The sequence below is a fragment of the Gavialis gangeticus genome, unplaced genomic scaffold, assembly GCF_001723915.1.
Source record: "Gavialis gangeticus isolate Ggan-Ray unplaced genomic scaffold, GavGan_comp1, whole genome shotgun sequence".
NCBI lineage: Eukaryota > Metazoa > Chordata > Crocodylia > Gavialidae > Gavialis > Gavialis gangeticus.
In genome coordinates this window covers 178,079,072-178,087,145 of record NW_017729022.1, presented here as the reverse complement: position 1 = coordinate 178,087,145, position 8,074 = coordinate 178,079,072, and positions in this window count along the sequence as shown.

The following is an 8,074-nucleotide window of genomic DNA, read 5'->3' as shown; positions in this document are numbered from 1 at the left end:
ATCCAGTGGAAACCATAGCAGTTTGACAACTCAGCAGAAGAGAGTTGCTTAAATACCTTTGTGGGCCTGACCCTTAACAATTTCATCTGACCACCAAACGGAAATGTACGTTTTCAGATTAAACAAAAATTGCAAACTAGAAACTGTGCTCCATCAAAGGACCTATATACAAGGCAAAGGAATATTACCATGGTGCACTGCACAGGGTTTGATGCAAAACTGACTATTCCCAATGTCTTCATTGGCCTTTGTGCCCTGCCTACAGGAGCAATCCCTGCTCACAGAACTGTACTCATTTTGTGGCACCCTGTTTCTATAGGGTTGTGAAACTTTAGAAGCAAGTCTGGAGAAGTGTGACAAGTAACAACATAGTGTGAGGTGTTTTAGGTATAGTGCAGGATCTTCAGTCTCAGCCAGTAGAGTTTTTAGAAAAAACAGGTATAAGAAGTTTTCATTATCATAAATACCTGTTTGAGTCAAGAAGCGATTGCGTGATCCATAGTTTATTAAAGGCAATAGGAATCTTTCTCCTGAATTCAGCAGTGACTGACCTGGTCCCAAAAGGGATTATGTGGATTTCACACCGATGAACAAAGAAAATTCAGCGATGCAACTTCCCTTCCTCCTCCTGCCCCGAAGTTTAAGTTAATTAAATCATGGGACAATATTCCCCCCAAAGGAAGACTTGGTGGAACTCTCTGCCACCTGAGTTAGTAGGGGAACACATTTCACTGTGATTCAAGATAATAGGACAATGGCATAATCTTCAGCCAGAAACGTAATTAGATGCTCAACTATAGTGATTCTCTCATACATAGGGTTATCAAATAAAGTCAGGAACAAAACCTTTCTCCGTAGTATCTAGCGATAGACTTTACAGAAGTGAACAGAATCATGAAAAAAATTCCATTGTCTTCAGTGTGTTTTGGATAAGGTCCTAGAGATGTATAAATCAGAGGCAGCTTTGTCCAGTGACAGAATTGACCTCCATCCATATACCAAAAAGGAGGCCTAATGGCATACTTATAAAGTAAGCATTCAGTATTTCTGTCATGGAGTGCAATATTATTCTCAGACTAAGGAGTCTGTACCTTGGCTAGAATAACAACATTTACTGTGATTCACTATAATGTCAATGATTAATGTTGTTGTTAAAAATTGTTTTCCTTTGTGCTGTGTAAATAAAGCTTCTCTACAGTGTTCCTGAGATGCTGGCTTTAATTAAATGTGGGAAAGGAGAGCCCGATGAAATTTAGATCATTAGTAAGAATCACGAGTATTCCTGGAGCATGAAATTTGAAAATAAGAGAAATAACATTAAAGCATTCCTCAAGCTACTACTCTAAGAGGAATATGATAAGTTCTTTTAAACAACGATCATCCTAATATGTTTGGGCTGGTTTGTTTTCCAGAAATACAGTCAGGTCCTGAAGTTCTCTACTTTATATTTACATCTTTTGAATTTCCTTTCTGACATGGCTTTTCCTCTACCTTACCAATATGCTCTAGGCAATGGGAAAGAATCACCTCTAAACACTTAAACTCTCAAAAAACACTTTTGTTTTCCATCTTCCATTTCCACAGTACACTTTCCTTATGATAATTAATCATTTGAAAAGGGTAGCCCATGTTTCTTCATAGTGTGCAGTACTACATGTTATCAGGGAATGGGCTTTCCATTTATCATCCTTTAGCATCCCAGTGGCAACCACAGCACTTAACTATTTACATGGGAAGGTGCTATTGACAATGCATGGTGAGTAGACCAGATCCTATGCTGGTGTGAATCAACAGAGATGCATTAACTTCAGTGAAGTGAAACCACTTCACATCAGCTGATGATCTGACTGCCTAGTTTATTTTATAGAATTTAGTATCTGGAAAACAGGAAAATTGAAACCATGTGACCAGCCAGGTCTCTATGGCCCACCAACAGTTCATGGATCACAATTTTGGCAACACTAAAGTTACATATTCCAGGGCCAGATTAACACATAGGCAAACTAGGCACATGCCAGGGACTTAAGTCAAGGAGGGGACCAGTCGTGCTTAATTTACATGTTATAATTATTGAGTGAAAAAAGTAATATAAACATACAGTATTAAGTAGGGGCCACTAAAGGGTTAATCCAGCCCTGACCTATCCTTCATCAAGGCATGGACTATTTGATTCCTACATCATCCGCAAGTGACATCATGAAGAATTTGAGGCATTGCTATACATGGCTAACATCATGGCTTGCTAGTTTAATGAATAACAATGTAGTACACATTATTTGGATGACATTTGGAAGGTATTTCCTTGTTATGTGGCCAAATAATGTGGTTTCTTTTAGGGGGGAAAAAACTGGTCATACCAAATTAACAGAAAACCCCCTTGTTTAACTGGTTGTTGTTGCAATGTAATGTCTAAATAAACACTGAGACATAATTGCATTAAAATGATGTTTCTTCTTAACTGGAAGCAAAGCTGAAATGCTAGCAAAGCCTCATTTGCTGTCAAAATATGTTTGACAATTTTCGCTGTCAGGAGAGAATCAGAAGCGTATGCATAAGCCTCTGATTATGACTCGCAGAATCTTTCCATTGTGTTTCAGCATAAAATTCAACCTTTTTCAGTTCAGCTTCCCAGCTCTGCCCCACTATGCTTATCCATTCTTGTTTCTTCCTGCGTTGCACACTGACCTCTCCACCACACCTTGGCAACTTGAATGCTTCTCCCACAAGCATCTTGTTTTCCTCTAAACAGTTCTCAAGACATGGGCACACTTTCTGCACTGATCTAGAGCAGAGGTGCTGAAACCTTAGCCCATGGGCCAGATTTGTCTTCTAGTGCCATGTTAGCTGCCCCATGGGGCTGCCCTGTGGCTCTATGTGCTAGATTAGGTGCACAGGGAGGTGCAGGGTCCTATTCTAGCGAGTAGAGGCAGGACAGGGACAGTGTGGGGCCTGAGGGCCCAAAGCCAGCAGATAGAGGTGGTGTGGAGTCCCAGGGCCCAATTCCATCCAGGAGGAGGCGGCACAGGGCCAGATCCTGGTCATGGACTAGCCCTGTGCCATTCATCTGACCTGCAAAATGAAAAATGATCAGCACCACTGATCTAGAGCATCACTACCCTCTTGTCCTTCAACCCTCTCCTGTAGGCCTGCTTCTTGTGACTTCTTTGAGAAAGCAGAGGTTGAGAGTTATTGCTGATGGTCACTTAACTCCCAATATATCCCTCAATCTCTTAAGAAACTTAGGGTATGAACTATGAGTTCCTTTGTATTTTTGTAACATCTAACATAACATGCCTCTGACCTTTGTTGAGGTCCTAGTCTTACAAACAGCTAGTGATGGTCAGGTAGTGACATTTCCTGGGAAGGCTGGGGGGAGGGGGGGATATTCACCAAAACCAAAATTGTTAATATTGTTTTGGGGTTTTGTCAAGAACTGCAAAAATGAAATTAAAATCTTTAAAACCAAGACAAAATTTGTTTGCTGGTTTGTTAACAAAAAGATCTTTAAGTTGAAAAGCTGTTTTCTACTTTAATTTTGTCAAGTTCTACAAAAAGCAAATAGGATAATAAAGATATTTAAAAGAGAGGCTTATAACGAAGGGAATACAGGAAACACCACTAAGGAGGAGTATTCTGCACTGGTCCACACCTGCAGGTAGCGAACTAGGAAAGCCAACGCTGCAGCTGAACTCCAACTGGCTACATGAATCAAGGACAATAAAAAGTCCTTCTTCAGGTATGTGGGGAATCAAAAGAAAAACAAGGGCAACATTGGACCCCTGCTAAACCAGCTGGGGCAGCTGACTACCAACACCCAGGAAAAAGCCAATCTGCTTAATGAGTACTTTACTTCAGTTTTTTACCAGCCCAAAAGGACCACCCGGCCTAACATGATGTGGGATGACCAGGGTGAGGGAGAATATTTGCCCACTATTAGCGTGGATCTTGTAAGGGAGCATTTTGAGAGGCTGGACCCCCACAAATCAGCTGGTCCAGATAGATTGCATCCAAGAGTGCTAAAGGAACTGGCAGACATCATAGTGTGGCCACCGGCAAGGATATTCAAGAACTTGTGGTGCTTGGGCAAAGTACCTGAAGATTGGAAGAGGGCCAGTGTGGTGCCCATCTTCAAGGAAGAGAGGAAAGAAGACCCAGGAAACTACAGGCCAATCAGTTTGACCTCAATCCCTGGAAAAAAAATATCAAAAAAAACATTCTTGACAGGCTAACAGAAGGCAACAATGTCAGGGATAACTAGCACAGGTTTGTTGCAGGTAGGTCTTGCTGACTAATCACATTTCCTTCTATGACCAGGTGACCTATCACCTGGACAAAAGGGAAGAGATTGATATCATATATTTGGACTTTACAAAAGCCTTTGACCTGGTGCCCCCTGAAGTCCTTACGGAAAAATTGGGCAACTGCAGCCTCGGCTACTCCACAGTCCGCTGGCTGGGGAACTGGCTCCAAGGTCGGACCCAGAGAGTGGTAGTTGACAGAACTGAATCAACATGGCACTCAGTGACTAGTGCTGTCCCCCAAGACTCCATTCTCAGACCTGTACTCTTTAATGTCTTCATAAACAATCTGGACACTGGTGTCAGAAGCGGATTGGCTAAACCAAACTTTGGGGAAGAGTGTCCACTCTTGAGGATGGTCTGGTGATACAGGCCAACCTCAACAGGCTTGCGGATCCAGGCCAACCTCAATTAGGTGGGCAGATGAAAACCTGATGGCATTCAATTCGGAGAAATGCAAGGTGCTCCACCTTGGGGGAAAAAAACCCGCATCACATTTTATAGGCTCGGCAGTGCTACACTCCCTATAGCACCATGACCAAAAGGTACTTGGAAGTTATGATTGACCACAAGATGAGCATGAACCACCAGTGCGATACTGAAGCTGGCAAAGCGAACAAAACTCTGCCTTGCATCTACCAATGTATCTCAAGCAAGATCCAGGATGTCATCCTCCTGCTATGCTCAGCCTTAGAGAAGCTGCAGCTGGAGTACTGCATCCAATTCTGGGCTCCACAATTTAAGGAAGAACATGGAGAAACTTGAAAGCGTCCAGGGGAGAGCCACACGCATGATCAGAGAGCAAGAGAACAGGCCTTATGAAGAGAAGCTGTGAGTTATGGGAGTCTTCAGCCTGGAGAAGTGCAGGCTCAGGGGTGACGTGGTGGCATCCCATAAGTACATAATGGGTGTACATCAGGATCTGGGGGAACGCCTGTTCACCAGAGCACCTAAAGGGATGACAAAGTCCAATGGTCACAAACTCCTGCAAGACTGTTTGAGGCTGGACATAAGGAAATTTTTCTTTACTGTTCGAGCTCCCAAGGCCTGGAACAGACTCCCCCCAGAGGTGGTGCAAGCACCTACTCTGGATACTTTTAACAAACATTTGGATGCTTATCTTGCTGGGTTCCTTTGACCCCAGCTGACTTCCTGCCTCTGGGGCAGCAGGCTGGACTCAGTCTTACGAGGTCCCTTCCAGCCCTAATGTCTATGAAATCTATGAAATATGTACTGCAATTCCTATGTAATGCCAGACTGCCTGTATCATGCTATGCTTGTGCATTTTATTTGTGTGGGAAACTCATAAAATGTTAAATTAAAAACATACAAAAAAAAGCAATGCTTTTAGCAAAGTCGCTTCCTGGCATTTCTAAGAAAATAAAAAACAAACTAACAAGCAAACAAACAAATGTTAAGACCATAATCAATCCAAAACAATATAAAAAAAACTATTTCCTTGTTTTACAGTCCTTGTAGAAATAGAAAAGTTCCTGTTTAAAGTACAGAACACAGTATTGTACCTTATTTGAAAGAATAAAAAACATTTAACCTATGTTTCCTCACACTTAAACCGAAAAGCATGCTTCTTTTCCCTTGCTATAATTTGATGGGCTCAGAAACATGTTATTAATGAAGAACTATGCTATAAAAATTAACTTGTTCCTATCAGTCTGCTACCACTACAACATCCAGGGGACACGCCAGTCAAGCAGCTAATATTAACTTGTAAATCCTTATATATTTAGGATGCTTTCATCACTTTCCATGAGTTAATACCATAAAATGTAATTTATAGTTGTGGGGGAAGAAACTGGTAATCATTTGTACACAACTCAGGCGAGAAACATTTGGAAATTACAGATACACTGCAGCTCTGGTATCTCGTGTTCAACATAACGTTAATCTTCCCCCTTCTTTGAAAGCAAAGAGGATCCTCAGAAAGTGGAGCAATTTCACTAGAAGTGGTAGGATATCAAGACTTAGAAAGAGGAGAGGGTATTTACTTAACCCTGCATGTCCTATGTCTTTTAATTCAATTCCATATCTCAGCTAAAACCTTCAATATAACATATTTTCTGGCATAAAACATGTCCCCAAATACATGTCCCCTAACCACACTTTGGTTTTTTAAAGAAGAATAAAGAAAAAAGATCTTCCCTTGAAAACTCTGGTAAGTAGCAGTAAGTAACTGAGTAGCAGCTTTTGTACCAGGAGCCTCTGCAAAGAGGAAAGATAAAGCACACAAAGCAAGCAGCTAGGAAACAGTACTGCAGCATTACTTTTGCTTCCTATTGTCAGATACAGAAACTAATATTACGATATTTTCTTGCGTGTAATGAACATCCCAATTTCCAGCCACCGAATTTTGGAAAAAAGGTGCATGTATATGCGATAAAATATGGTATTGTTAATGTTTTCTGCCACAATCAACTGAACTTGGCCAAAAACCATGTTCTTTGTCTTCCCTGTCTTACTTCCCTCTTCTGTATCATGGTCAATAATTCCAATGGCCTTCCCATTACTCAGTGTTACAATCCAAGGCTAATTTGGACTCCTCCATATTTCTATAAGTGCACGCTGCATGCCTCTGTTTCCTTGTCACCAACTCTAAATTCCCTTTCTCTCCCACAATTTGTTTCTCCTATGCACACACAAAACGCAGCCAGCGTATCCATTTGCTTTGATCATTTATTTGATCATGTGATTTTCCTCATCAGGGTTCTTCCTGGGCTTCTTCTGTTCTATTAGTGCATAATAAATAAGCCAGTTCTGTGTTTTTCAAAACCTCCTGTAGCTTGGCCCTTCCCTACTTCTGCTCTCTTATCCTCTTTAGTTCTCACTGCCTAGCCAGTCGTTTCACCCATCTACACCTATTTGGGAACTTCTTCCAAAAAATAAATCCTTCTATCCAATCTGCCATGAGGCATTGTGGCACATTCAGTATCTGCAATCCGCTTTTCCTACATCAAACTCCTTAGAAGGATAGGCTAAAGAGTGAATCTAGTTGACTTGCTAATTGCTACTTAGTTTCTAACTATCTATTTGTTCCTCAGTCTTTTGACTGAACAGGGGCAGTCCTTCTGGAGTACTTGAATAGCACTCAGCATACAGCAGGCAGCACCAATAACAACATACACTGTTGTTGCACGTTAGGTGTTTAAACACTCAACAAGTGCACCCATTGCCTGACAATACAGGACCTGACACATAGGCGACACGTAGGAGGAGCATGGGCGGGCACATTCCCATCCTGAGAGTGCTGGTGCTCCTCCCCAACAGTGAGCACTCTGGCTGTTAGGGGGGCACAGAGAGCACTCGTGACCCCCCTGAATTTGGCTCTGCCGGTGGCACATCAGCAGCAGAAGTGCCCTGGCGGTGGAAGTACTGGCATTTCTGCTGCCACTGTGCCACAGGCAGAAGTGCTGGCACTTCTGCCACTGCTGTGCCTCTGGTTGCCCCCTGCCAGTCGCTGGCTGGCCACTGTGGGCCACCACCTGCATCATGCCCCACTGGTGCCCCCCCCCAGACTCAGGAGGCACCATAGTTTCATAGTTTCATAGATTTAGGGTTGGAAGGGACCTAGTAGATCTTCTAGCCTGACCCCCCGCCAGGGCGGGAGAACAACAAAACCCCAAAACAAAAACGGGACTCAAATGAGTCCAGCCAGGTAGGCATCCAGCCTCTTCTTAAAGACCCCCAGGGTAGGGGCCAGCACCACTTCCCTTGGAAGTTGGTTCCAGCTCCTAGCCGCCCTAACTGTGAAGTAGTTTTTG